This window comes from Peromyscus californicus, unplaced genomic scaffold, assembly GCF_007827085.1.
Source record: "Peromyscus californicus insignis strain IS unplaced genomic scaffold, ASM782708v3 Scaffold_10__1_contigs__length_136768540, whole genome shotgun sequence".
NCBI classification, from domain to species: Eukaryota; Metazoa; Chordata; class Mammalia; order Rodentia; family Cricetidae; genus Peromyscus; species Peromyscus californicus.
In genome coordinates this window covers 86,030,036-86,040,379 of record NW_026294391.1, presented here as the reverse complement: position 1 = coordinate 86,040,379, position 10,344 = coordinate 86,030,036, and the positions used below count along the sequence as shown (strand labels likewise).

The 10,344-nt window shown below is 42.3% G+C and overlaps 2 non-coding genes across 2 annotated transcripts; both read left to right on the top strand.

Annotated features, from left to right (window-relative positions):
- Window positions 1-9,282: 9,282 nt before the first annotated feature.
- Trnaa-cgc (transfer RNA alanine (anticodon CGC)) lies at window positions 9,283-9,354 on the top strand. Its single transcript has one exon. It is a non-coding gene; the product is annotated as a tRNA-Ala (tRNA).
- A 511-nt stretch (window positions 9,355-9,865) lies between these two features.
- Window positions 9,866-9,937, top strand: Trnaa-ggc (transfer RNA alanine (anticodon GGC)). Its single transcript has one exon. It is a non-coding gene; the product is annotated as a tRNA-Ala (tRNA).
- The last annotated feature ends 407 nt before the right edge of the window (window positions 9,938-10,344 follow it).

Here is a 10,344-nt window from a genome sequence, read left to right as displayed (position 1 = left end):
CAGGGCTTCTCCATGCTTGGGTCTGAGACTAGGACTCTCAAGTGTGGCAGAGAAGAGGCATAGAGGGCAGGCTGGATATATTGGTGTGGTGTGGAAGGCAGGCAGGTGTACTTAGGGAGTTCTGACTTCTCTACCCAACTTGCCTTTAAATCCATCTGAATATGCCCCCTACTCTGTGACATACTCAGTGTCTAGATGCCTTGTTCCAGTTATATCTTCTCAAGAAATTCCTGTTTTGTTATGCCATGCCTGAAATCTTAGGAGCTTTAAAAAGATCTCCATCACATAGCTCTCTCACTTGCATCTCTGACAAACAAATGATGTTGTGTGACTCCATTGCTTTAACGAGTTGTAAACAAGGAGTCCCTGTTGTTATGTGGGATGCCCCTCTCTCCCCCTTCACCTAGCCTTGGGGCGGTCCCATTATAGTAGTCTTGAAACCTCATTAATAGACTATGTTGCCTCTCTTCCAAAAGACAGAAATGGCCTTCTGAATGGAGACAGTCCACTCTCTCCCTGGTAAGAGTTAATCCAGGAGGGTCAGCCAACCAGGAGTCCAAAGGACCTCTTCTCAAAAATGGAGATCCTTCCCCTAAGCCAAACCAAAAACACAAAAGGGGCTGTACTGATCCCTTCATGAGGTAATGTGCCTCCCCTTCTATAAGCCATGCTCCTCTGGCAGTCTCCCTCAGAGCTGCAATCTTGCAGCCTCTAGGGGTTGCCCACTTTCCTCTCTTTTCTTGGTGTGCTTTCACTAACTCTCTTTCCTTCCCAGACACTGTGACCTTTCTCTAAATTTCCCTCCCTCCCTACCGTGTGGCTGCTTATGAACCCTGTGTGTCAGCCATGCAGACTAATTCAGATGGGACAGCTTTCCTCTTTTTCTGTTCGAGATTTGCAATTACCTGTCCTGGAGCTTTTCAGGTTTTTCTTTCTCTGTTTTCCTTCTTAGGTTTATTTATTATATACTATGTGTGTGAGTATTTCGCCTGCATAAATGTCTGTGTACCACTTGGGTGCCTGGTATGCAAAGAGGTCAGAAATGGCAGCAGATGCCTGGAATTGGAGTTGTGCATGGCTGGGAGCCTCCTGGTGGATGCTGGGAACCAAACCTGGGTCTTCTGCAAGAACAAGTGCTCTAAAGACATTTGGTTTTCTCTTTTAAACTCTAATGTCATTGTCCTCCAGATGCTAGAGAGATGTCTATGTAGTTAAGAGCCCTTTTTCTTGTTGAAGACCCTTGATCAGTTCTCAGCACCCATACCATGTGTATCTTCATTTCCTGGGGATCTGACATCCTCTTCTGACCTCTTCCAACACCAGAACACAATGTCTGTATATGCATGCATGCAGGCAAAATACCCATACACATAAAATTATAAACAATTCTTAACTTTTTATTGTCATCAAAAATACATTGAGTCTTTTTAAAAATTGTGTTATCAATAAGCCCAAGAAACCCAAAAGGATTTTCTGTTATTTCTGGAATCAATATGTGCTGTGGGATGTGGTTCTATATGCTGTGCATATACGTTGGTCTCATTGGTTGGTAAATCAAGCTGTTTGGCCAATGGTGAGGCAGAATAAGGTTAGGCAGTACATTCAGACTGAACATGGAGATGGAGAAGAGTGTAGTTGCAGCAAATGCTGGGAACTGCCGCCAGGAGAAGCAAGATGTGAGAGAACAGGTAATGTCATGAAGCCAAGTGGCCAAACATAGGTTAATAGGAATGGGTTGAGTTAAGTTCTAAGAGCTAGCTGGCAAGAAGCCTGAGCCATATGCCATACAGTTTGTAATTAATATAAGCCTCTGTGTGTTTACTTGGGACTGAGAGTCTGCAGGACCAGGCAGGATACAAGAAAACTTGTGGCTACAATTGGCACCCAGGTGTGATATCCCTGGCCTGCTAATTGCAGCTCAGTTGCCACCTGCAGAGGCCAGAACTTTTTGCTCCCCAGACATACACTGTGGCCCCTGTCACCCTGTGCCTGTGTCTTTAAGCCCGTCACGGTGCTCCCAAGCCCACATGGACAGGTGAGCTCTTAAAGAGCCACTAGGGCTGTAATGATGGCCCACCCACACGTTGGGGGCACCAGATGTAGGCAGAAATCCAAGGGAGTCTGCTTAAGGGGTAGAGGGAATTTATTAGGATGTAAATTGGAGAGAACAACTCACTAAACAGAAAAAAAGGCAAAATCATCTCAGAGTCCTGGAAGGCTGATATCCTGTCCCATGCTCCTCCTGCTGCCTAAGTCAGTCCACACTACCCGAGTCCAGAGGGAGGAGGAGAGCCAGGCATTCATGCTCCCCAGGTCTCAAGCCTGCCTGAGGCCATGCCCTGTGGGCTGGTACCTCAAGGTCATAGGTGGAACAGGTATCCACTAAAATATGTCTTATTAATAATTGTTTTTGTTTCTATAGACAGTCATTTTCTGAGGAATATCCTTGGTTATCCTAGAAATTGCTTTGTAGTCCATGCAAGGCCTGAACTCACAGAGATGCCCACCTCTGTCTTCCAAGTGCTGGGGTTATTCCCATGCACCATAATTAATGCCACGCTTCAATATGTCTTAAAATATATCATAAGGATGAGACGAATGATTTGCTTGTTTAGGGTTTTTCTCCTCATAGTTTAACTACTTTTGATTATTTTTAAAAATGTATTATGGTCTGACCTGGAACAGTTAGGGAAATCTGGCCAGGTAGTGTGACATCAGTCACGGTTCATAATCTCTTCTTAGTTCTTAAGTCTCTTTATTAACATGGGGTTTGCTTAGTGCTCTAGTTTATATTTCCACAAAAGGACACACCTTAGCACTCTTTTTGCCAGGGCACCATACACTGGAAAGAACACAGCTGTATACTGTAGCTAGAGTTTTCCTGCCTGGCCCACAGTCAGGACAAATCTCTCTCACCTGCCAGTCCCACAGTCGTTCAAACCCGACCAAGTAAACACAGAGACTTATTTTGCTTACAAACTGTATGGCCATGGCAGGCTTCTTGCTAACTGTTCTTACAGCTTAAATTAACCCATTTCTATTAATCTATACCTTGCCATGTGGCTTGTGGCTTACCGGCATCTTCACATGCTGTTTCTTATCGTGGCGGCTGGCAGTGTCTCTCTGACTCAGCCTTCCACTTCCCAGCTTTATTCTCCTCCTTGTCCCGCCTACACTTCCTGCCTAGCCAATGGCCAATCAGTGTTTTATTTATTGACTAATTAGCAACACATTTGCCATACAGAACATCCCACAGCAGTATACCTTTCAATACTTAAGCTTAAATCACATGTAAGGAAATCCCCTGCTGTGTTTGTGTTCAGACTTTGCAAACTGATTTTGCCATGGTTGATTTTCCCGATCTATGGAGGTTTTTTTCATGACCTTTCATCACAGTAACAAAAAAGTAACTAATGCAACTTGTTAAAGGGATTTCCATGAGGAAGTTTTGTTATGTTTCCTTTTCACCTGCCTCTCAGAACTGAGAAATTACTCATAATTACCTTCCATACGTAATCTTATATCATGATTTTCCTTGATAAAAAGACTGTTGATACATGTGTGAATTATTATATTTATGTTAAGAATGTTCTCATATGTTTGTATTTCTATTACCATGTATGAAGAATTCAATCATATATCTTCTTATTGTTTTGTCATGATTTTAAGTTAGTTGAGTTCTGGGACTTGAAGAGGGAAGTATTAGGAGGACCCCTGACATACTCAAACACTTCTGGAAAAAGACCATAGTGAAATTGGGGATCCAAGGAGACAGGCTGAGGAAAAATCTGTTGGCTCTTTTTCAAATCTACCCTCAAGGGCACAGCAGCACATTTGATGGCTAAAACAAGATATCATCCATGAGATTTAACGGCACATGACTGGACTATGTACTCGCTTGTTTCCTTCTAAACTAATGATGAAGTTAATGTTTGTTGTAGAGAGTCTAGATGTATTGTGGTCTTGGATGACCCAGGGGAGAAAAATGGAATGAAGGAGTTTCCGAGACCATTCAATGTGGTTCAACTAAGTAGCTAAGTTTCTCTTTACTAAGATAAGTATAATATGCCAATTCTGCTTCTTTCAAATAAGTTTGAGATTCCTTTGGTGACTTTTTTTGGTCTCTTGTATCTTACACTGGCATCAAACTTACATTGTAAGGAGGAGGGTCTTGGACTCCTGGTCTTCCTTTCTCCACTTAGGGAGTTGGGGGATTGTAGGCATGTGCCACCAATCTGGGCTAAAAGTAGTTTTTTGGTATTTTGGGGGGATTTTTTTTGGTTTTGTTTTATTTGGGTATTTTAGTGTTCCTAGGCTATTTAGTGATGGTGTTGGAGGAAAATCTTGCAGTTTTCTGCCATGGATGGATTGTGCATTCCTCTTTAGAGGAATGTCCATGTCCCATAGCTCTACCATATATCCCTTCCTATACATTGCTGGTAGTTGCATAAGCTCACTACCATAATATGCTAAATTCCTGACAAGAGATACTTTATTTCCAAAACCTGAGTTCTGTTGATTGTGTCCACCTAGATCCTTGTAGTTATGCTTCTCAGTTGGTGGCCTTCTAAGGAAGACGTTTTTTGCTTTGAATGAAAAGTAAGGTGGGAAGGGAGGACTGCATCTCCAGAGGCATTTCCCGTGTGCAGGAACAGTTGCACACCACGGTTGACAGAAGCATAGCATCATGACAGCTACCCGGACAACATTGCTTATTTTCCGCCTCTACTGAAAATACTTTCTTTTCTCATTTATATCCTGGTTAGTTTCCTCTCTCTCTAATCCCTCCAGTTCCTCCCTTCCTCCGACGCCATCCAGATCCACCCCCTTTCTGACTCTTGTTAGAGAAGAACAGGCTTCTAAGAGATGCAAGAAAACATATCCAAACTAATTAGACTAAGATAAAATCCAACTATCACACAGAAGTTAGACAAGGCAAGCCAACAGAAGGAAACAAGAAGCGAAGGAAGGCCAAAGAGTCAGAGACCCACTCTGTCACTCAGTCAGGAGTCCCACAAAAACATGAGGTGAAAGCTGTAATGTAGACACGGAGGACCTGGTGCAGAGACATGCAGGCCCTGTGCACGCTGCTTCAGTCCCTGTGACAGCCTTTTTCAGGTGATGGTCTCCTGGTGTCCTCCATCATCTCTTGCTCTTACACTCTTTCTGCTTCCTCTTCCTCAGGTTTCCTTGAGTGGATAGATTTGATGGACACATCTTATTTAGACCTCTGTCTAAATTCCAGAGTTTCTCTCTCTCTCTCTCTCTCTCTCTCTCTCTCTCTCTCTCTCTCTCTCTCTCTCTCTCTCTCTCTCTCATCTCTCTCTCTCTGTGTCACTCTGGCTATGTCTCTCTCTCTCTCTTTCTCTGCATCTCTCTCTCTCTCTCTCTCTTACACACACACACACACACACACACACACACACACACACACACACACATACACACAACACACACACATGTCTGCCTGTGGGTCTCTGTAGTTGTTTCTGTCTGCTGCAGGAGGAAGCCTATCTGATGAGGTCAGACCAAGGCTCTGATCTATGAGTATAGCTTAACATCATTAGAACTCATTTTTTCACTACCAAAAAACCCCCAAAACAGTAGTATTTGCTTTAAGACTAGGTCTCAGGGCCATCTAGTCTCTGGTTATTAGTCACCAAGGCAGTATCAGGTATGGGTTCCATCTGGTAGAGTGGGCCTTCACTCAAATCAGATACAAGCTTCTTGCCAACATTGCCCTACCATATTTTGCAAGCAGGAGAGCAGTGTAGATAAGAGGACTTTTGGCTGGATTGATAGTTCTATTGTTCTTTTGGTAGCCCACAGAGTACCTTCCTACTCTAAAGACACTAGGATGTAGGAATGAAGGTTCTATGTAGGCACCAGCTTGACCTCTCCATATTCAATGAGTTGTGTGTGAGTGTCCTTCAGCAGTGGGGCCTTGCTTTCAGTTTGTGGAGAGCAACCTATTGTCTTGACAACAGCCTGGGTTGTTTGGGGATTTCCATGGGACCCCTTTTTCCAACATCTCCAATGCATGTGACCCAGTCCTGGTAATGGAAGTGTTGTTTGATGACAAGAGATTGCCAGTTGGGACTCTGTCTCCCTCATTATAGGAGACTTCATTAGGCTTGCCTTCATATATTTTAGAAAGTTTCCACTGCACTAGGTGTCCATGCCACCCCTCAGATGACCCTCAATTCTACCTGTGTCTTCCTGCATTCTCTCCCTCAAACCCATTTCCCCCACTAGCCAAGGTGATCCTGCTGCTCTAGACTCCTCCAGTCTACCCATAAAATCTATTCTAGTTCCCCCTTCCAGGGAGATCCTTGTGTCCTCCCAGTCCCTTCCACTATACCTAATCTCTCTGGGACTGTGGATTGTAGCTAGGTTATCCTTTATTTGAACAATAATATCCACGTACAAGGGAATGTACACCATCTCTACCTTTCTGAGTTTGGGTTACCTCACTCAGGATTCTTTTTCCAGCTCCATCCATTCTCGTGCAAATTTCATGATGTCATTTTTTAATAGCAGAGTAATATTCCATTGTTTACATGTCCCAGGTTTTCTTTATCCATTTTTCTGTTGAGGGACATCTAGGTTGTTTCCACTTTTTGGCTCTTATGAAGAGAGCAGCAATGATCATGGTTGAGCAAGTGTTTTGGTATTTTGTTTTCGTTCTGACAAATAAAGCTTGCCTGAAGATCAGAGGGTGGTACTAGCCACTAGTTAACCATAGAGGTCTGGAGGTCTGTACAGAGAGGAGACAGGAAAGGCTATGACTGGGCAGAGAGAGAAAGTGATGAGGCAGAGAGTGTGGGAGCCCATTCTCGGGTTCCTCGTGGCTTTACCCAGAAGGTCCACATAGAGGATGATTAGGACCATGAGCTTGAGTGCAGGTGTCTGAGATGGTCTGCACTTGGCTGTGCTGGGGGAGGAGGTCTTTTGCTCCACCCCTTGGAGTCTCCATAAAAACCCTGGGGCAGAGACAGTCGAGCCCGTTGGAAAAGGTTTCAGGCCCTCTCGAGGCTCTCCTTTATTTTCTATCTGTTTATCTCCACAATATTCTCAGCAATATAAATCCTTCCATATTTCCTGCTGCTCACACTCAAGAAAACTCTGGGGAGCTGTGGGGATGGTGGGTAAACGCCTTACAAGAGAGGAGACAGGAGCTTTGCCCCTTCAGTTCAGAGCAATCAGAGAGGTAAGAGCTGACTGTGGCTGCTTCATTGCTTCTCGGATCTCTCAGCTTTCACCCTGATATCTGACTCTGGGTTTGTATTATTAAGACTAATTAGCTTTGTGCTCCAATCAAGTGTCCTTAAGGAAGGATGAAGCTTGCTTGGGGTATATGCCCAAGAGTGGTATATCTGGAATTTGAGGTAGAGTGATTCCCATCTGGAGTACAAGTCCTTCTAAATCAACTCACAGAAACTCACAGAGAGTAAAGTAGCAAGCACTTTGGGTCCATGGGTCTTCACCATGTCCTCTATGTATATATTCTACCTTTCCATATGTTAGTTGCTCTTTAATTCATATTTTTATGGGATCCTGAGTGAATGAACCAGTGGTCTCTGATTCTTGTGTCTCCTTGTGGGCTCTGTTCCTCCTGTTGGTTTGCCTGGTCCAGCTTGTATTTGATAGCTGTGTTTTGTCTAATCTAATTTATTTAGCTGTGTTTTGCTGTTATCTCCTAGAAGCGTGTTATTTTCTAATGAGAGACAGAACCACAGTAGATCCAGATGGGAGGGTAGGTGGAGTGGAACAGGGAGGAGTAGAGGGGAGGGAACCTCTAATCAGGATATAGTATGGAGAAAAACCTATTGTGAATAAAAATCATGGAAGGAAGATTCCCAGACTGAAGTATAACACAAAGGAATCATGGTTCACAGAGATATACTGACTCTTATTTTGTTACTAGTAGGTCACTTGAGTATCAGTACTTATCCACCAATGCCCCAAAGCTAGACCACAATCAGCAGTGAAATGTTATTGCTTTTCCCCTTCCCCTCATCTGACATTTCGTTCCTTCCCTCCTTCCCTCTCTTTTTGCTTTTGTCTTCATTTTATTTAGATTGCTCTCGTTCTCCTATGCTACCTTTACTTGATTGCTATTACTCCTTGTCTTTATCTAGGTGTTATATAGTAAAGTCTTATTTTGATTGCATTCTTTGTAGTGTTCCAATGTTTGTTGAGGTTGTGCGATGTCCTTAACTGTAGACTTGGTCATCTATAATCTGGCATCTTCTCTGGTTGTAGTTATCACTTTTCACTCACCTGCGCGCGCGCGCGCGCACACACACACACACACACACACACACACACACACACACACATATATGTATGTATATATATAATTTATTTAATGATTTCGTGTGTTGAGAAATATACCAGATGATGAGAGAAAAAGGGGACACATGTAACAAACCTCTCATTTCAGAAGCTTACAGCGCATGTAGAGAGATACATAAACTTACAGGAAGTGACAGCGCATTAGGGTTTTATGAACAAACAGTTTCCTCAAATTTAGTTATTGGAATAAATGAAGTGATAAATAGTGTGTTGGAAAGTTATGGAACAAGATGACCAGACTGTCCAAAATTAGAAAAAAAGTATATATTTTTTTTCTTGAGACAGGATTTCTCTATGTAGCTTTGCTCCTGTCCTGGAACTCGCTTTGGAGATCAGGCTGAGCCTCGAACTCACAGAGATCCACCTGGCTCTGCCTCCCGCGCCACCACCGCCTGGCTTTAAGCCGTGAAAGCTAAGGCATGCTTGTCTCCAAAGCGAGTTCCAGGAAAGGCGCAAAGCTACACAGAGAAACCCTGTCTCGAAAAACCAAAAAAAAAAAAAAAAAAAAAAAAGATAAAAGAGGTTTGAATAGGAAGGTTTCAGGAAACTTGACATGCTCTCAGATATCCTAGCATATTGCTAGTCAGCAAGACATAATTATGAATCCCACATGATAGTCTCAAGTTGAACTAATACTACAAAATAAAGTTGAATTAAAATTGATGGGCCTGAATAATTCAAAGTATTATTTATTGTTTTCCTGCCTTGTTTTAAATAGCATAAGGTGGTTTATTATTATTTTTTACTTTGATTGAAATAGATTATTTTCTCATCCAATAAATGTGATAAAAATCCTATGAAAACCCTAAAGTGGAAGCCGTAAAATATACTCAAAGTAGGTGAAGGAGACCCTTGAGGTCTGTATGAATGGGAGATCAGTGTCTCTGCATTCATATAGGCTTTGATCAATTAGGTGAGAAGCAAGGGGATGTAGCTCAGCGGTAGAGCGCGTAGTTCGCGTTTATGAGGTCCCGGGTTCGATTCCCGGCATCTCCAACACAGTTTTTTTTTTTTTTTTTAACTTTTGAATTTTCTTTTTCAGGATGTTTCTGCACAAGGTGTCCTAGACTTTAACTTTTTGTTAGGGGATCATATGTGCATAGCTAATTATTGGATGAAAGTATTGGATGAAATCTGTCACCATAACAACAATGTTCATCTATGACCTTGACTACTTTTCCATGGAGACCGCCATAGACTGGTGAGTCCAATGAGGTCATGCCTCTTGGTATATGTTTTGTTCACAGAAAAAAAAAAAAAAAAACAAGCTCAGCTTTGTTGCCGGTAGCAATGTCTCTAATGGGTACTATTATTATTATTATAATTATTTTTATTGAAAATAGATTGTTTTCTCATTCTTTATATGTCCTAAAAATCTTATCAAAACCCTAAACTGGAAACAATAAAATATACTCAAATGTCTTGACGCAGAACCTTGTAGTCAATATATACGCTGAATCAGTCTTTCAGCATTCATATGGGCTTTGATCAACACATTTTCGAACGCGGAGATGTAGCTCAGTGGTAGAGCACATGTTTGGCGTGTATGAGGTCCCGGGTTCGATTCTCGGCATCTCCTAGTAATTTTAACTTCCATATTTTGCTTTCCAGGATGATTCTGCACAAGGTGTCAGAGACTTTCAATTTGGGCCAGTTATTGGTTGAAATTGTTCATCTGTTACCATGACATCAATGTTCATCTATGACTGTGACTACTTTTCCATGGAGACCGCCATAGTCTAGTGAGTAGAACATGGTTGTGCCTGCAGGGATATGTTTTCTTCACAGAAAAAATAGCAAACTCAGCTTTCTTGCTGGAGGCAGTTTCACTAATGGGTACTATTATTGTTATTATTATTATTTATTGAAAATAGATTGTTTTCTCATTCTTTACATGTCCTTAAAATCTTGTCAACCCTAAACTGGAAGCCATAAAATAGCCTGAAAAGACCTGACACAGTACCTTGTAGTCAATATGAATGCTGA